This window comes from Balaenoptera ricei, chromosome 4, assembly GCF_028023285.1.
Source record: "Balaenoptera ricei isolate mBalRic1 chromosome 4, mBalRic1.hap2, whole genome shotgun sequence".
In the NCBI taxonomy this organism is placed as follows: Eukaryota; Metazoa; Chordata; class Mammalia; order Artiodactyla; family Balaenopteridae; genus Balaenoptera; species Balaenoptera ricei.
Window position 1 is genome coordinate 88323441 of NC_082642.1, and position 19891 is coordinate 88343331.

The 19891-nt window shown below is 44.0% G+C and overlaps 1 long non-coding RNA gene across 1 annotated transcript; it reads left to right on the top strand.

The window, feature by feature from the left end:
• Nucleotides 1-81: 81 nt before the first annotated feature.
• LOC132364742 (uncharacterized) lies at nt 82-1504 on the top strand. Its single transcript, XR_009502899.1, has 2 exons — nt 82-193; nt 1314-1504. It is a non-coding gene; the product is annotated as an uncharacterized LOC132364742 (long non-coding RNA).
• The last annotated feature ends 18387 nt before the right edge of the window (nt 1505-19891 follow it).

The window sequence follows — 19891 nt, forward strand, 5'->3', positions numbered from 1 at the left end:
TATCTGGGGCGGGGCGGGGGCGGGGCGAGAACCATGCCCACCTCCTCGCCCCGCCCTTTCCCGGCCGTCTCGGTGAGCTCTCGCGTGCCGTGGCTGGGCCTCTGGGTGAGGAAACCTTCGGAGAGGTTTCCGGCTGGACTCTGTACCGAGCTGTACACCTCTCCAAGCACTCTCGCTCCCACCACTTCATGAGGTTCATATTGTTATTTCTGTATTTTATAGATATGAAAATTGAAGCTCGAAGGTGACATCATTCCCCAAAGATTTTAACTGACTTTCAGAGAAATGAAGTATGTCTCCTCTTTCCTTCCATTTAACCAGCATAAAAAGCTTAACTCTCCATTATAAAATCATGAAATATCAGCATTGGAATGGTCCTTAGAGACCTATTGTGAGATCATAGAATATTGACTTTTATGAAATCATAGAACATCAGCATTAAAATAGTCTTATTTTTACCATTGGAAAAGCAGAAAGAGAGGAGAAGTGACGGGACCACCACTGTCACACGGCCCATCCGTAGTGTGTGGTCATAGAAGTTCAGACTTCTGCTTCTAGTCTGATGTTTCCCCATTTTACCACATTCTGCCTCTGTGTTGGTAATCTCATGGAAGGTATCGCTGGCAGACGTTCCTAGAATTGTAGTTTATAATCTTTCTCCCCCCAGATCTTGGGAACTCACTTAGTGTAACCAGCTCTCCAACACTGGGTGAAACAGGCCAAAAGCCTAGGGAACTGTCTAGGTCTTTGTAAGATGAGTCCCAAAAGAGAAAAACAAAAAACAAAACCCTCCGGCACACACTCTCCGCACGTTATCTCTGCCTGGGTGTGAATGAAAGATAGCCGGGAGAACCTTGTTGAGAGAGAAGAGACCTTGAGGCTCTAAGGTGCCAGGATACATGTGTGTCCCGGTGGTGGGTGCTGTGGCCGTCGTGAGGAGAAGTGGGTTCTAGGGAAGGGCAGGAGTTTGAAGCCCTGGGAACACTCTGGGAGCTAGGCTGTATCTAAAGTCAAGCTCAGGTCAACAGAGGGGGTGGTGTCCACTCCAGCCACCCAGCCTCTCTCCATGCAGCGCCACCACTGGAGTTGTACAGGTGGGAAAAGTGGAGGGCTCAGGAATTAAGCAAGTTGCCTCCTGTTATGGGTTGAATTATGTCCCCCTAAGTTATATTGAAGCCCTAACTTCCAATACCTTAGAATGTAACCTTATTTGGAAATAGAGTCATTGCAGATCTAATTTGTCAAATTAATATGCGGTTGTACTGGAGTAGGGTAGGCCCCTAACCCAATATAACTGGTGTCCTTATAAGCAGAAGGCCATGTGAAGACAGAGGACTGGAGTGATGCATCTACAAGCCAAGGACCACCTGGGGCTACCCAAAGCTGGCAGAAACATGGAGAAGACTCTCCTTTCGATCTCTCAGAAGGAACCAACCCTGCTGACATTTTGATTTTGGACTTTTAGTCTCCAGACTGTGAGATATTAAATTTCTGTTGTTTAAAACCACCCAGTTTGTGGTACTTTGTTATGGCAGCTGTATATACCCCTCCCCTCCCGCTCCTACCCTTAGTCCCCAACTCCCTCATCACCAGGCTCTTTCCCATCACCCTTTCCTTGATCAGTCCTCCTCATTATCTTCATGACAGGTCAGAGCAGAGCAGACAGACTAGTTCATCCAGAATTGCCACTGCCAGCTTACCAGACCCCTGTGGATTCATGTACTACTAGGTCTGGAAGGGACCTTGTCAGTCCCACCAGGTAGCTATCCAGCCTCTTCTCCAACAATCCCAGTGGCCGGGAGCTCGCCACCCCTCAACACAGCTCATTTTATCTTTGGACAGCTCTGAGTCAGAAAGTTCTTCCTTAAATTGATCTGCCTCCCGGTTCCCAGCAACATCTGGCCACCGGTGTAAGGGATGAGAGGAGAGAAGGTGGAGGTACTTTATCATACCCCAATGGCAGTGATCTCACTCAAGTCTCCTAGTCCTGGGCCCCAAATCCCATCTCCCTTTTTTTTTAAAAATTTTTAAAATTATTTATTTATTTATTTTTGGCTGCGTTGGGTCTTCGTTGCTGCGCGCGGGCTTTCTCTAGTTGCGGCTAGTGGGGGCTAGTCCTCGTTGCCGTGCGCGGGCTTCTCATTGCGGTGGCTTCTCTTGTTGCAGACCTCGGACTCTAGGCGCACGGGCTTCAGTAGCTGTGGTTCGCGGGCTCTAGAGCACAGGCTCAGTAGTTGTGGCGCACTGGCTTAGTTGCTCCGTGACATGTGGGATCTTCACGGACCAGGACTTGAACCTGTGTCCCCTGCATTGGCAGGTGGATTCTTTTTTTTTTTTTTTTTAATAAATTTACTTTATTTTATTTTATTTTATTTTTATTTGTGGCTGCGTTGGGTCTTCGTTGCTGCACATGGGCTTTTCTCTGGTTGCGGCAAGCGGGGGCTACTCTTTGTCGTGGTGCGCAGGCTTCTCATTGAGGTGGCTTCTCTTGTTGCGGAGCACGGGCTCTAGGTGCATGGGCTTCAGTAGTTGTGGCACACAGGCTCAGTAGTTGTGGCTCACAGACTCTAGAGCGCAGGCTCAGTAGTTGTGGTGCACGGGCTTAGGTGCTCAGCGGCATGTGGGATCTTCCCGGACCAGGGCTCGAACCCGTGTCCCCTGCATTAGCAGGTGGATTCTTAACCGCTGCGCCACCAGGGAAGCCCCCAGGTGAATTCTTAACCACTGCACCACCAGGGAAGTCCTCTCATCTCCCTTAATACAGGCTCTGTACCTTGAAGAGCAACAATCAGTTCATTGCCTTAGAACTCTGCTCCTCAGGAACGACTGTAGGGTTCCTGAAAACTATTCTGCTTTTATTGCCTGGCCCCCAGCCTGTAGCTGAGTTCCTGGCATGCAACAGGGCCTCAGTAAAGGAATGATTGCTGAATGGAGACAATGGAGGGGGCAGTGAGCAGGAAGGGCAGGAGGGCAACAACTTTGCTTGTCAGAGCTGCATGTGTTCCCCAGGGATCTCCCCAGGCAGAGGCGTCCACAGCCCCCCTTGGCACCTCCCTGTCCTGGCCCCACCTCTGTTCCTAGCCACAGGTCTTCCACTGCCCAGTGGATCTGACGTCACACCCTGAAGCCCCTGCCCAGCCCCGGAGAAGAGAGAGGGTTCTCAGTGAGGGGAAGCTGGATGGCCACCTCCCTTCCTGAGTTCTTTCCATCCAAGTTTCCAACACCTGTACTGCCTCTTCTGCCCTGTCAGCAGGAGCCCAACTCAGCGGTGATAATCCTGTTCTCAAGGGAATACACAAAACTTCCCTTCATGATGTAAATTATTGGGCAGATTTGCTTGGTTCCTGCTTGGGCCCAGCAGTCATCTCCCTGGACCTAACCATGACTAGGCTCTAAATTAAGCACTGTCTTGCTTTGAGACACTAATGAAAAGGGCTAGCACAGTATGACATAATGTGTTTTATTACAGTTAATAAAATAAAAAGCATTGGAACAGGGAGTGGTAAAGAGTTCTCTGGAGAATCTTGAAAAAAAAATTTCTATCATCAAAAGTCAAACTGTTGCCTCTTGTATTATTTTTTCCACTCCAAACACCACTAAAAGTGAATGCAGATGAAGAGGACTTTCTTAGTGTGTAAAAATATTAATGAGACATTAGTTTGACTGCAAGATTATGAGTGCCATTACAGCTTTTCTTTATATTTTAGAATAATTGAACCACTTTACTCCTTAGTGTAGCCCAAAGAAAATTTCCAAATGCTTCTAAACAGAGCTCTCCTTCTATGCCTCTAACTGAGATACTCTTTTGTAGGAATTCATCTGGACCAAATAGCCCAGGCACTGAATTTGGCTGTATTCGTGTTACGTTTCCTGTGTGTTGAGGGTTTGGCTGCCAAGAGATGGATTGTGGATGGAATCTTCCATTCTTGTTTCAGTTTCCGGAGGTAGCTATTGAGATCAAGGCAAATCATGTATTTAAAATATATACATGTTAGGGACTTCCCTGGTGGTGCAGTGGTTAAGAATCCGCCTGCCAATGCAGGGGACATGGGTTCGATCCCTGGTCCGGGAAGATCCCACATGCTGCAGAGCACCTAAGCCCGTGTGCCACAACTACTGAGCCTGTACTCTAGAGCCCGTGAGCCACAACTGCTGAGCCCATGTGCCACAGCTACTGAAGCCCGCATGCCTAGAGCCTGTGCTCCGCAAGAAGAGAAGCCACCACAGTGAGAAACCCGCGCACTGCAACGAAGAGTAGCCCCTGCTCGCCGCAACTAGAGAATGCCCGTGTGCAGCAATGAAGACCCAACGCAGCCAAAAATAAAAATAAATTAATTAATAAATTAATTTTAAAAATATGTATATACATGTTTAAGAACTATCTGACAATTACCAATATTTCTGCTCTCCTTTTGAAGACTTCATCATGGTTGCCTGATTCAATGCTATGTGTAGAGAGGAAGAGAGGAGACAAGTTGAATGTACCTGCTTACAGGTACAGTTGGCTCTCATTGGAGTAGGCAACTGAGGCCAACACTACTTGGTTTCTCACCAAAAACAGAATTCCAAAGCTAGAAATGGCTTCTGTGACTGACCTGTCTAAGTCATCAGCCAGGGCTCACTGAGCAGAGAAGCGATAGTACCCACCCCTAACCTCTGGAGAAATACCCAAGGGTTGGGACTTAATGACCACTGAGTCAGCAGCAGCTCTTTGCTTGTCAAGAATAGCTATTGTTCTTTTCCTTTTCAGGTAATCCCTCCATGGGACAAGAAAAATCACAGATTTTATAGTGCATGGAAAAATTCATGGTAGCAGGGGCAAGATTATTTAAACAAAAATACAAAAGTATTCAAAAGAGGGAGAGAAAGCCAAGGACAAATATTAATCATTTTTTGCTTAAAAAATGACTTTGATTTGCAACTCTCCACTGTTTCTCTTCTCTTCAAAGATACCTACCAAAAGGATTCCTTACCCTCACCATCAAATACCGCCAAAATACTTTTCGGAGAAGACCCACACAGCATAGGTACACCTGTCAAGTGTACAAAGGTTTCATTAGTTCCTAGATGTTTCCTGACCCATTAAAAACCAGTTAAATTGAGGAAATCTAGAGAAGTACTTACTTTTTTCAAAACCTATAAGACAAAAAAATGGAAAGAAAAAAGAAGGCAGGATAAGAAGTGTGAAGAGCCTTGGAATGGTAAGTAGGAAATGTGAATTATTTCTTGGCTAAGCTACAAATTTATCTTGGGCCTGCCAGAAATCTCTCAACTTTTTGTGACTGTAAATTTTCCGTAAGTGTCATTGAGTCTGGTTTGTAAATTACTGCAAGTAGTAAGCAAGCAATGACACATATTTTAATTTCATTGTGCTAATATTTCCAGATTCTTTTTTTTGTTTGTTTTTTTTTCACTTTGACATCTAATGACTTTTTTATTTTTTATTTTTTATTTTTTATTTTATTTTTGGCTGCATTGGGTCTTCGTTGCTGCGCTCAGGCTTTCTCTAGTTGTGGTGAGCAGGGGATACTCTTTGTTGCGGTGCGTGGGCTTCTCATTGCGGTGGCTTCTCTTGTTGCAGAGCATGGGCCCTAGGCGAGCGGGCTTCAGTAGCTGTGGCATGCGGGCTCAGTAGTTGTGGCTCGCAGGCTTAGTTGCTCCGCGGCATGTGGGATTCTCCTGGACCAGGGCTCGAACCCTTGTCCCCTGCATTGGCAGGCGGATTCTTAACAACTGCGCCACCAGGGAAGTCCATATTGCCAGATTCTATTGCATTTTATTATTCTGTGAACTCATAATGGAATAAGGAGTATAGACTTTGATTCAGAATACATGTGATGTTGGTATAAATACTTCATGGAAAATCCTAAATATATTTTGAAGCCTATAGTCATTGTTTATAATGGGAAGACTTCTTATTTTAAAAACTGTATTTATGCTCACTTGCGTTTGTTCTACTTTGATATTTCTCAACTATGTAACCTTATTTTTATTTGACTCTTGTAACAGTTCTAGATTGATCTAGCGACCAATCTCCATTTTTCCTTACTGTCTATCATCTTCATACTGCTCTCAAACTAAAAAAAATAAATTGTGTTATGTAATGAAATGTAATTTATAAAATCAACTCTGCTTTTGGCATGGAGCAAACAATTGATTAGATCCTTACCCCACTTTCGTTTTTTACTCAAGGACCTCAGCCTTCAGTGACTGCTTATTGCATAGAATAAAGTCCAAACTCCTTGGGCCTTCACAATCTAGCCCTGTCTGTTTTTCTAGGCTCCCTGTCTTTTCACATCCACTTTCTTTCTCCCCATGTTCTTCAGACCAATCTTATTACCATTCTCAAGGTGCCAGAAAGAAACCGTGGGCAATGAGTCAAATCCATTTCCCCTGCCTTCACTAATCAAGGTTGTTCTAAGACTGGTGTGTCCTCCACGCAGCATGTAGCCTAAGCAATAAGGTGTTTGCTAGAGCTGTTTTCCAGGAACCTGGAGTCAGCTGTGTCTAGTTGGAGCTGAGCTGGTTGAGACTGGATAGGACCACTGACCCTCCAACCGGACATGAGCGAGTGTCCACTCGGTGACCTTTTGACGTCACAGGGCCAAAAAACCCCGCCCTCAAATGATGCTAAGTGCCTCCATTTTTGAATGCGCAGAGGCCCATAGCTTATTTACACCTGCACGGAATGACGGTTACCACACCTCTTCCCAATCACCTTCCCCCACGCTCCTGACACCTCAAGACACCTTGCTGTTTTATGCCATAAATGCCCTGAGCCCCAAGCATTTGGTAGGCGGATTTGAGACTTGTTCCCCTCTCTTGGCTGCCTTGTGAATAAACCCTCTCTGCTGCAAACCTCATCGTCTCAGTGTTTGGGCTTGCTGCACGTCAGGCAAAACAAATGTGGTTCTGTAACCAGAGCACCCCGTGATCCTTCACTTTTTCATGCTCTACTAGTTTGTGTGAAATGCTGTCCTCCATTCTTGCCCTGGAATCATCCCAGTTCAAAGGTCACCTCCTTCCCACTCCACTCAGGCAGAGTTAGTCTTTGCCTCCGTCGGGATCCTGAGGAACTGTTTGCATCCCTCTATCTCGTGGTATCATAATTCTCTAAGTGTCTGTCTGTCTCTCTCACGGTGGCCTCTTTGGGAGCAGGTGCATTTCTCCCCTCAGCTTCCCAGCAGTATAACAACGAATGCAGTGTCTGTCCATGAGAAGCACCTGATGAGTGTTGGTCGAATCAGTGAATAAATGAATAAACGCTTCTGAAATTCTTCCCCAATCAAACAATGGTTCCCTTAACAACATCAATTTCTTGGAAAACTATCTGATTACATATCTTGTCCTACACGGCAGAGTGAGTTATTAACCAGCTATAATGCTGGAAAGGAAATAGTAGAGATAAGAAAGCCTGCTGAATAAGGCAGAGAAGGCATTAAAGGTGGGGGAGTGGTTGTCTGTCAACACAGTCTGTCAAAAATCTTTATCGAGGACTTGGACTTGTTATGTGCTGGGCCCTTTTCTAGGTGCCACCGATTGCTTGGTTTCATAAATTGAACTATGGCAGCTATTCTTTTTACATTTTAGGTTCAGAACCCTTTCTAAAAAAAATTCTTTGTTCTCTCTCTCTCTCTCACACACACACACACACACATCCAGTTTTAATTAGTTCTCTCTGCGTTTGGGTCTGTGCTCTGTGAGAGCAGCGTTGCTGTTTTCACGAAGGTATGTCTTCCTATCTGCATCATCAGGCATTCTTATGAAGTGGGCCTGTGCTCTAGATGGGATTCCAGACCCTCTGTGTTCTCCTGTGGCTAAGGCAGGTTCCCCTCTAGGAACCACAAAGCTCTCACAGGAGCAACTGGTGCCTAGCTGTTTTCTCCCTCCTGGGCTGGCAGTCAGGGGAAAGCGGGGGAGGGGAGACTGCGAGAAAAGCTCACGCCTGGGAAACCAATGGCTGCGTAGGTGGGTGGTTTCAGGGCAAACATTCTCATCTGTGAAACATAAAGCAGGAAATGCTGAAGGTTTCCAATAATCTTTTTTTATAGCTCCTATCAAGAGCATTCTAGGGCACGAAGGAATTTGCTCCTCACATTTCCTCATATGTGGGGTTTTCTAGCCAGCATCTTGAACTGAATTGAACTAAAAATGAAGCCAAAATGTGTACTAGCTTTGTCCCTAGAATTTTTTTTCTTTTTCGGCTGCACCACGTGGCATGTGGGATCTAATCCCCTCCAGGGATCAAACCCATGCCCTCTGCACTGGGAGCACGGAGTCTTAACCACTGGACCACCAGGGAAGTCCATCCCTAGAATTTTTTTTTAACTGTGGCACCTATACTGTTGTATTGTAGGTAACTAACTAGAATGTTCTTTCTAATTGCCTGTCATTAATGGTTTACCTACTTGGAAACCCAACTGTGTCCAAGATAGGCCCTTAGTAAACATTAATTTTATCTTAATTTTATGAAGGTCCACTGTACCCCTAATGCTCCAGCATTCTTAAATACACTGCTCAGCTGTGCTTGTCAAAGGCAATGAGTTGTATTTGCCACATCTCAGAGGAGAGTCCAGAAGCATATTTGATTCTGTGCTAAAATGGCTGCAGTGCAGGATTGTGGACCTTTCTGGGTGACTATAGCTGAAACTCACTTTGATCTTGCTAAATCCCCTCTAAATGGGAAACAATGAATTAAGGCTGCAGGATAAACTCCCTCCAACTCTTTCAAAGAGAACACATAAACACGTTCACTGCTTTTGTTTCATGTTTCTTCTCCTTCCATAGAGGGACATAGAAATAAAGAAAATTTATACAGAGTGGGCAGGAGTAAAGTCTTCTGGTTAATCACGTTAGCATACTTATTAAATACGAGATTATACTTCTTGAAGGATAAGAATATAATAAAGTTGTCAATGCTAATTGACTTAAGTCAATAACTCTAAGTGGAATTTAGCATAAATGTCTTTTGCCCCCACCTCCCCGGCTCAGGCATCAAACTCCATTTCAATCTTTCCAGGCTCTGGGACCTGGCCAAGGCCTTTCTTCTGGGACAGCTGCTTCCAGGAGCCAAGTAGGCTAGCCATGCTTCTCTCCTAGTTCAGGCAGCTTTCAGAGAGTTCAAATGGTACCGTGGACCAGCCGTTTCACACCCAAGGCCAGTTCTGCTCATTAGGCCCCCAGCCCTGTCACCCTCAGCCTCCCTGGACATGTAACCTCTTTCGCCACTGTCATCTTCAGGCATCTTAGTGCTCATTTTCCTCCTCAACCCTTTCTGCTGGCACTCCAGCCTCCATTCCTCACAAACAAACTGCTCAGAATATTCGATAACCAAAACGGTGTGGGCTAGCTCCAAACAGTCAGAAAAATAACCATGATGCAGGTGCAGGTTCATATAATTCATGGAGGCCTCTGCAGTACCGAGTGTTCCTCCTTTAGTTTCTGGGCTCACTGGGGGGCCCAAGGACGGCCAAGTGATGGGGAGCACTCTAGAGGCTCAGGAGAGTGGTTGCTTACCAAGTGGGACTGTTGTGATGGCCCGCATGCTGAGTATCAGCCTGTCTGAGGCTCCAAATGACTTCCCAGAATGTTGCCTGCATTCCTCACCTTAGCAGAATTCTGGTTTTTCTCTCCCATGCAGCTCTTACAAATCATGGCTGGTAATTCATCCCTGTGCCATGGAGCCTGGGGGTAGGAAGGGGTGGGCCTTTCTCCTTTACTCTCAAGGCTGCTTCCTTCATCATCACTCCCCCTACCCTGACCCACACCCCAAGATAAAAACTCCTGGAGGCTCATATCAGCTACTGTGTATCCCTGTCTGCCCTTTCCAGCTGTGGCCATCTGGCAAACTCCTGCCAATCTCTACATTTCATCAAGAACTTTGGCTCATTTTTTTCTTATGTAAGAAATATTCGGGAATTCCCTGGAGGTCCAGTGGTTAGGACTCAGCACTTTCACTGCAGGGGGCCTGGGTTCAGTCACTGGTCGGGGAACTTGGATCCTGCAGGCTGCGCGGCGTGGCCGGGAAAAAAAAAAAAATTCATTATTAAGCATTCATTGTGCCAGTGTGCAGTAGGTACAGAGATGTGTAAGATGTGTAAGGCTTCTTGTCCTTAAAGATAAGCTCATAGTTTAAAGAATAAATATAAAACAAAGACTCAGACTAGATGGTAAATGCCTGAGCGGTCGTAAAGCATTTATAGGTATGGAAACATGGGCACATGAAAATGGCTGGTATATTAGTTTTCTGTAGCTGCTGTAACAAAGTACCACCAAGCAGCTTAAAACAGCAGAAATTTATTCTCTCACAGTTCTAGAGGCTAGAAGTCTGAAATCAAGGTGTCAGCAGGGCTATGCTCCCTCCAAGACTCTGGGTTGAATCCTTCCTCGGCTCTTCCCAGCTTCTGGTGGTGGCCGGCGATCCTTAGACTTCCTTAATGGCCGCTGAATCATTCTAATCTCTGCCTCTGTTGTCACGTGGTGTTCTCCCTGTGTATTTCTATCTTCACAGAGCATTTTCTTCTTCTTATAAGCACAGCAGTTGTATTGGATTAGGGTCTACCCTAATGGCCTCATCTTAATTTGATTAAATATGCAAAGACCCTATTTTCAAATAAAGTCACATTCACAGGTACTGATGGTTAGGATGTCAACATATCTTTTGCGGGGACACAATTCAACCCATAACAGCTGGGTAGGAAGGAAAGCAAGGGAAGGGCTGTAGAAGACTGGCTGGACAGAACTGGTGAGCTGGTAAGTTGGAGTCATCCAGGTAGAGCAGGAGAGTGAGATTGTGTCATGTCATCTGGAGCAATGTGTACAAAGGGACTGAGGTCTGAGAGGATGGCACCTTTGGGAAACTGCAAGTGACCTAGTCTGGCAGGTGTAAAGGATCTATACTCAGTAGTGGCAAGAGATAATCCTAAAGTGTGGCAGGAAGCAGGTCAGGAATCTCATTATCTTCCCACACAAACATGCCTTCACATCTTTACTCTCCCTCTTTGGCTCCTCGTAACCACTTATCTTAGACTCCTACTTCCCCATCACTTCCCACATCCAGTTGGTCCCTAAGTCCACCTGATTCTGCCTCCTAAGACTCTCCTAAATCTGCCTTGTCCTCTTCATCCCCACTGCCTTAGTTCAGTCCCTCATCATCACACACATTAGTACAACAGCCACCTCATGGATGTTCCTACTTTCAAGCTCACCTGTCCCTCTCTATCTTCCTTTGATGTCAGAGCCATCACTCAGCTCAGGACAGTGCCCTTCCCAGGAGGAAGGTGTCTGAGTAGGTGGTAGGTGGAAGGTGTCTGAGTAGGCCCAGTGTGTCATGAATGAGGTGGCCTTGGCCTGCTGCCTGAGTTTCACCGACCCCTTCCTCATCAGACCCTGGCATCCCCTGCAGCCAACTGAAGGCAGAGCATTAGCTCCCAGAGGACTCCAGCCTCTGATCTGCTCTTTAAGGACTTTTTTCACTGTGAATTAATAAGTTGGTATTCTGGTTTTATTTTTTTAATGCAAGTTAAATTATTTCCTAGATTTAAATCCTTCAGTCACTCCCCTTCACCTTCAAATTGACATCCGAACTCCTTGTCATGGTTTACAAGGCTGTGGGTAATCTGACCTTGGCCACTTACCTAGCTTCATATTCCACTGCTCCTCCATAGACCCTGGACCCCACTTGCTACTGAATTCTTTGAGTTCTCTCATGTGACAGTCTTTCTTCTGCCTGGGATGCTGCCTCCTCACCCTTCTATTTCTGGCTAACTCCAGCTTGTTCCTTCAAAGGCAGATCAGGATTTGCTCCTGAGAGAAACCTTCCCTGACTCTTCAGACTGGGGTCAGGTGCCCCTCCTTGGTGCTGCCCTAGTGCCCAATTCTAACCTGGATTCCAACTCCTAATCCTTCGTGGCCTCTGAATCCTACATTGCAACAGTTGATTTTCTTGTTTATCTTTCTCTCTAGACTGTGAGCAACTCAAGCAGGCTCCAGATCTGTTCTCCAAAAGCAGTGTACTGTACCCACAGTACTGCCCTTGTGGCATCTGTGGAGGTATCTTATGCTTTTTTTTGCCTACTTTTTGGCGTTTTCATTTTGCTTTCTTTGATGGAATTGCTGGATTTACACAGACATTAGATGTGGACTCTAAGGCAACCCCCTTCAAACAGGTAATGTCGGCAGTTACCCATGATGGAGACTGAGCAGCAAAGCCCGAATGAGGTGGGGATGGAGCACTTTGCAGGCAGCTGGAAGCATTGCTGCAGATGAGATGTGGAGATTATATGGAGACCCTGAAAACTGTTGTCTATGGGTGGATCCCAATTGTAAATTCTTGAAGTAACTTGCTTTCAGTCACCCATAATATTTGGTACAAGTTAGTTTTTATAATGTATCGTATTTATAACTAGCATTTTAGAATCCAGAGTATTATTTAGCGATTTTAAGGTCTTGATTCATAGTAAATAAAAGAAAAATAACAGCCACAAGGGAACTAACAACACCATCCTTCATAAATGTTGCAAATCTATCATAAACTAATTTGAAATACAAAGTCCGAGGTGCTTTGTATGTCAAAATACTCTAAAAAGTTCTTCAAATGCCAAAAAGATAGGAATAAAGAATAGAACAGATAAAATTATAAAAAATACTTTCAAGGGGATTGATTTTTGAGGCAGGCTCCACACCTACCCATGTATTAACTTCACTCCTCTGAACTGGAAGTGAGGGAAACAAAAATGAATGACAGCGTCCCTGCCCTAAGGCCCTCATCATCTAGTGGGAAAGATAGGCTGGCCAACCAATAGCTAAGAATGAAGGAGATGATTTAGGGTTGACACATTGGATTTGTCTTTGGAGGCAGTAATTCCAAGAACAAGAAGAGCTGCCTTCCTGCCAAAGGGAGTATGTGAGCTGTTGGCATTCTTAGGCATAATTCAAATAATGAGTCAAACCAGTCCTCAGAGCAGAGAACTGAAAACATTGCGTGGGTTACCAGTCTTTGTCCCTAAGGCAGAAAACGATCACATTGTTTCTTGACCGTATTGAATTTGGTGGCCTAACATAATGTTTTCTGGGATGTTCTGTGGATTCTGTTTTCACAGAGTTGCTCTACTACCCGAAGAGTTTCCTTTTAGTTTTCTTATATTATGCTGAAATAAGAATTTTTCTTCATTTTAAATTGCTTTGTGATTTTTTTTTGTTTGTGTTTAGCATTTAGGGTACCATCATTCTGTACTGAAAATTGTCTCTCAGCAAGCCACCCATTGGCTGTTCTTTGTGACTTTAAAGGGAGATGTCTTTCTTTAAGATGGTGGTAGAGGTGGTTGTTACGATACTAGACATAATTAATAAACAATATCAGGGGCTTCCCTGGTGGCGCAGTGGTTGAGAATCTGCCTGCTGATGCAGGGGACACGGGTTCGAGCCCTGGTCTGGGAAGATCCCACATGCCGTGAAGCGACTTGGCCCGTGAGCCACAATTGCTGAGCCTGCGCATCTGGAGCCTGTGCTCCGCAACAAGAGAGGCTATGATAGTGAGAGGCCCGCGCACCGCGATGAAGAGTGGCCCCCACTTGCCGCAACTAGAGAAAGCCCTCGCACAGAAACGAAGACCCAACACAGCCATAAATAAATAAATAAATAAATAAATAAAATTAAAAAAACAAAACAAGACAAAAAACAATATCAGTTAATGGTGAGGTTTGTTTGAGAGCTAAGAAAGATTCTCTAAGTTAGGCTATTCTTTGGTAAAGCACACATCTTCATAGAGTCTCCCTTTACTGTGGTAATTCTTTTGCTGTCAGTTGGCAGTGAACTTACTTATAAGAAGATATGGTACCTCAGGGCTTTTATTTGTGTGCATGAAAAAAATTCTCCTTTCAATGACAGTCATACTTTTCTATCATAATTCAAAACAGGTTTCAGAATGGGTGACATTTTCAAAGAGAAAAAAGTAAGAAGGAAGGAATGAATGAGCTGGGGTGTACTTTCTATAACACACAAAGGGACAATGAGAACTGGACACAGAGAAAGCATTCACACTTAGTAAGAAATTAGTAGTTTCTCAATCAACGTGTTAAGTACATGCAATCAGCATTTGTCCCTCAAATCAGAAGGAGGCAGCAGAGTTTCATGGGAGGAGGGGCGTTTGAAGCTCCTGTTCTTCACGCTTCCTGTGCTGTCCTTGTCCAGATGGCTCTAGATGCTGGGAAGGTCTCATAAAGTCAGTCAGTCCCCTGCTTTCTGGTAGAGTTGCCCCTTAGCCATATGAAACCATATTCCTAATGCTAAAAATAACCAAAGTCTGAGTCCAAGATTTCCTTGTGACATCTCATGTGTCTGGTAGCCCTGGGGAGCAGGATGTCCTCCTCTCACTCGTCTCTAATAGCATAGAGTATCACCAAGCCTAGCCAAAATTACCTCCTTAGTAATTATTCCTTGACTATAGCCTCCTATGTAGAGGTTATTGACTTGCCAAATGTGACACTGACTTTGTACCATAGTTTTTTGTCTCATGGAGACTAAAACATTTTTCTCATAGGAGGTGTTTTGTTGTTGTTGTCTGTGGGGAAAAGGAACAGGAAGAAGTAAAAAAATCCCAATTATCCCATGAGTAAATTACTTCTCTGATAGAAATTAGTGTCCAAGTTCAAGTCATCACTGTAACTAGCCAAATAATTTTGTTCAAGTCATTTCACTTTGCTGGGCATCAGTTTCTCCATTTGGAGAATGAATATGCATATGAGGGGGATGATATTCCAGTGGTAAATTGTGGGAACGTAGCAGAAATAGCAAATTGGGAGGCAATCTTAGTTGAATATGTCGCAAAGCACATGAATATAGGATATTTACATTTATTTGCATTGTTTTCATTTCCACGACTGATTCTTTCTGGACCCTAGGGCATTTATTCATTTGTTCATTCACTCATTCATTCAGTAAAAAATTATTAAGTGTCTGCTACATGTCAGGCATTATCCTAAGCTCTGAGGACACAAGAATGAACAAAACAAGTTTCCTGTCTTCAGAAAGCCTACATTCTAGTGGGACAAATAGACAATAAATACATAAGCAAATAAGTAAACAAGATAATTGCAGATTGTGAAAAGTGGTAAGAAAGAAATTTTAAAAAGTGTATGGGAGGGCTTCCCTGGTGGCGCAGTGGTTGAGAGTCTGCCTGCTAATGCAGGGGACGCGGGTTCGAGCCCTGGTCTGGGAAGATCCCACATGCCGCGGAGCAACTGGGTCCGTGAGCCACAATTACTGAGCCTGCGCGTCTGGAGCTTGTGCTCCGCAGCAAGAGAGGCCGCAATAGTGAGAGGCCCGCGCACCGCGATGAAGAGTGGCCCCCGCTTGCCGCAACTGGAGAAAGCCCTCGCATAGAAACGAAGACCCAACACAGCCATAAAAAAATTAATTAATTAATTAATTAATTTAAAAAAAAGTTAGATAAAAAAAATAAAAGTGTATGGGATAGGTGGTAATTGGGGCAATCACTTTTAGGTAGATGCCTGTAGAGATGCCATCTGAGCTGAGAAATGAATGCCAAATGACATGCCAACAACCTTAGCCTCTAAGCTTGCCAAGGTAGAGAGGCTGTTCATATCAGTAACTCATAGGTGCAAAAATGACCCATATAGACTGTTCCCCATGTACAGAACACTTTGTTGACATAATGCCCTTAGGCAGAATGCCAGAGATGTCAGTCCCAGTTTTGTAGATTTCCATAGCATCCAACAGTAGGGCTGGTCCTGGTCATTACCAACCACTCCCTCATTTGGGGAGGGAGTCCTCTGACTCTGTGTGCAGGCCCTGACCTCACCAGTCCTGCTCTGAACAGGCTGCAGGCAAGGAATGAACATGTGCTTAGTCACAGCTGAACTGTGCTGACAAAGGAGTGGGCACCTGCTTTTTCCAGTACTGCCCATTCTGGCTAGGGAGCTCTTGAGCCCATTTGTCACCTTCTGGGGACAGAGCAGATTCACAGAGCACTGGCAGCTCTTTTGACCTGGGAAGGGTTGGAGACAGAAGGCTTGGATTAAAAGCAGGTGAAGCTGGTGACTGCCTATGTAATATGACTGGAATTTTTCTCCTCTGACCTGTCCTCACCTCAATGCCTGAAATTCTACTGCTAGAAGTTAGCATCCAATCCACTCAGTTTTTGAAAGTTTTTTTGTTTTTTAGTCTTCAGGTCTCTGAAGACTAAATTTTGGGGGGAGGGGTCACTCTCTAAACATTTTAATTTAACATCTTAAAAGAGACTCACAAATTTGTTACAGCAGCTACAGGAAACTAATATAATTACCAATGCAATGGAAGCTACCTATGTTACTGTATCCAATTGCAATCCCCTCTCTCCACCCTCTGGATGTAACCTTGAATTTGGTGTTTAGTATTCTCTGAATTTCATTATACTTTTATTGCATATGTATGTATCCTGGAATAATATGCCATTTTATATATAGAATCATACTGGGACTTCCCTGGTGGCACAGTGGTTAAGAATCCTCCTGCCAATGCAGGGGACATGGGTTCGATCCCTGGTCTGGGAAGATCTTACATGCCGTGGAGCAACTAAGCCCGTGTGCCACAACTACTGAGCCTGTGTGCCACAACTACTGAAGCCCATGCACCTAGAGCCTGTGCTCTGCAACAAGAGAAGGCACCGCAATGAGAAGCCCGCGCACTGCATCGAAGAGTAGTCCCCACTCGCCGCAACTAGAGAAAGCCTGCGTGCAGCAACAAAGACCCAACGCAGCCAAAGATAAATAAATTTAAAAAAAAAAGATTAAAAAAAATAATTCAATGAGCTATCACTCCCCTGGGTCTCTGAAGAGGCTGAAGAGTTGACTTACGTTTGGCATTCTTATACTTGAATTATAATTAGCAGCCTAGGAAAATTCAGAAAAGTTAAATATAATACTTCCAATGCATTTATAGAACATAACATGTTATGTGAGTAGTATGTGTTCATCCCTATGGAAAAATGTATACATCCAAATAATGTATAGTATGAAAAAAGATACACGTATTGATTAAAAAACAAAGTGTGTGTACCTGTGTGTGAGTGTGTGTGTGTATACATTGATAAGGATTAGGAAACAAAACAATTCAAAGAGTTGCTTATGTCTTTTAAGTTTATGGCTTCTTTTCTCTATAAAGGTACAGGTATCCCTTCCTTTGTAGAAAAAAATTTACTTAATTAATCTTGTACAAAACTATAATGCACAGACCTATAAATGTTTGACCTAGAAGAGTCTTAGAGGTACCTCATCTAGTTCTTTTAATGACATAACGCGCGAAGGTGAGGAAACAGCCAGGAGGGGAGGGGAATGCTGGAGGACGCGGTTAAGTCGACTGAAGCAGGGACTGTCCTTGGATCCCATCCCAGTGTGCTTTCCACCACATCACCCCTCAGCACTCCCAACTAGTTCAGTTCACCTTGCTCTGCTGGAAAACCTTAGATCTGATGAACCTATTTTCGTCTCATATTTGATATTTAGTCAAAATATTGATTTTAGCATAAAAGTTGGCCATATTTAACAAATATTCAAAATGTTAATAGTTTCTCGTAATCATCAAGATGAAAATGATTGCTTTGGGGGGAAACTTTTAAATAAAAGAACACAACATTTAGACAACTGTGTAAACAAAAACTTTCTAAATTACTTATCTCCCTTCATGCCACCTAGAATTGTACAGAGGGCCTTGTTGGTAGTAAATAAAGATTGCTTTAATCACAGGTCCTATATTCACAAATCAAGCCACCATCTCCGGTGTAACGGAAATGCAGTGTGATAAGATTAGAGTCCAGAAAGGTCTCAAAGCCTGAGGTAATTATTGGAAGAAGCCTGTTTCTTTGGGGTTTGGCACTCGACTTGCTAGAGGGCCAGGCTGAACTAGGAGGAAGTTTTAGGGTCTAAAGTTTTAGGGCCTACACGACAAACACCAACAGCAAAAATAAAAAAGGAAAATAAATCATTCTGTAATTCCACCATTCTAACATATTAATTGCTTTCATTTCTCTGTTCACTTTTAGTCCTTGATTTTATGCCATCATTTTATGAACTACAAGTACAACTTAGGTACAGTGTTGCCTTCTTTTTTTCACTCAAAAAGTGAACACTTTTGTTTTAGGGCTATTTGAGGTTGCAAGGAACATTCACTCTGTCAAGTTACATTAGCTCAAAAAAAAGTGTGTGTGTGTAGGTGTGTGTGTGAGCCTAATCTTAAAGAAATCCAAACTCAGGAACCTAAGACAGCTAAGCTCCACAGGAACTGGCGCTAGGACACAGACAGCAGTCAGCTACTGAAGCTGCTGGTGGGACCTTGGGTGGGGTCTGGGCTTATCTTTGCATTTCTGTTCTGCACTCTCATAACTTCAGTTGTGCATCACCAAAAATGGCCACCCCAAACTACACGACCTTATGGTTATGACTTACAGCGTTTTCAATTATCCTTTCTCTAGATCTCTTAAAGTCAGATTCTGATTAGATTGGCCTAATTTATCTTTTTCATCCAGGTAGGCCACAAAAATCAGAGGTTTCTGTTCAGCCTGTGGATTGGCTGTCATTAGCGCAGGTGGACACACCTTGGTCTTATCGGATGTGGCTGGGTGAGCAGAGCACATGTTCCAGACTCTATCTCTGCAGGCAGCAAGGCCACATGTGGGACCCCTCCTCTTCCTCCCCTCCTCCACCTTTTTCCACCCCCCCCCCCCCCACACACAAGTGGTGAGTGTGGGCAGGCAGGCACAGCTCCCATGTGGTCTTGTAGTCTTCATAACTATGAATTTTAATGAGTACACCACATTACAACAAGTGGCTGTTCCATAATTTATGATCTCATTCCTCTGCTGTTTTAGTTTTAGTTTAGCTCCTTTTAGTTTGGGGGCTGCTACGAGTGATGAACATTTTTTACATATATCTTCCCTTTCATCTGGATAATATAATCTTTAAATTACATGGATTAAATTATATTCTCTGAGCACTTGCAGGATATAAAACATAACCTTGTATTTTTTGTTGTTGTTTAAGAAATGTCTGTACCTGCTAGAGATTTATCCTTAGGTAGCTAACAGGCAAAATAATAGGATGTGCTCTTTAGGATTTGCTTCAAAACACTCTATGAAAAAAAATTGGGGGTGGGTGGGTGATAGCTGAAGCAAGATTGGTGAGATGTTGATGACTGTTGGAGCTGATGATGGGTACATAGGCACAGGGGGATTTACTACTGTCTCTATTTTGCCATTTACTTCCCATTTCCCTTCTCTTGCTCTCCCTTCTGGATGTTTTGTTGTTTTTCCGCACGTTTCCTCTAGATACGTGGTGCCCCCATGCTATCCTCTGAATTCCCCCCATTTTCTGAGGTTCAGTCACCTCTGGTACCTGCACTGTAAAGGTGCAAAATGTAGCCATGTTCATTGTTTTAAATGCTACCAGACAGCTGTTAAGAGGAACACAATCATAGCTTGTCTTGTACCATGAGTTAAGAGAGAGATAAGCAGCTTAACACTCTTGGGAAGAACTGTATTTTAGAAGAGGAGCCAGGTACCCTCTGGTGGGGTGGGCAGTGTGATAAAACACAGATGCAACAGTAGGCCGAGCTTGTGGGAAGAGGCTCTTCTTCAATACCTACCTCTCCATCACCGCCTTTTTGTCCAATGGTTTTCAGCCTTTAGGAGTTTCGAATAGCAAGCTACATTTTGAGGTCATATTTATTTAGTAAAATGAAAATGATACATATTAAGTTTCTTGGAATTTTTATAACCTTTAATATAAAGCAGTGAAGCGTCACAAGTGCTCAAGGAAATATTTTATATTCATGCTGAAAATGCAAAAAGCTAATCAGATGGCTTAATTTTCTATTCATTTCCCAAAACATTAGTGGATTA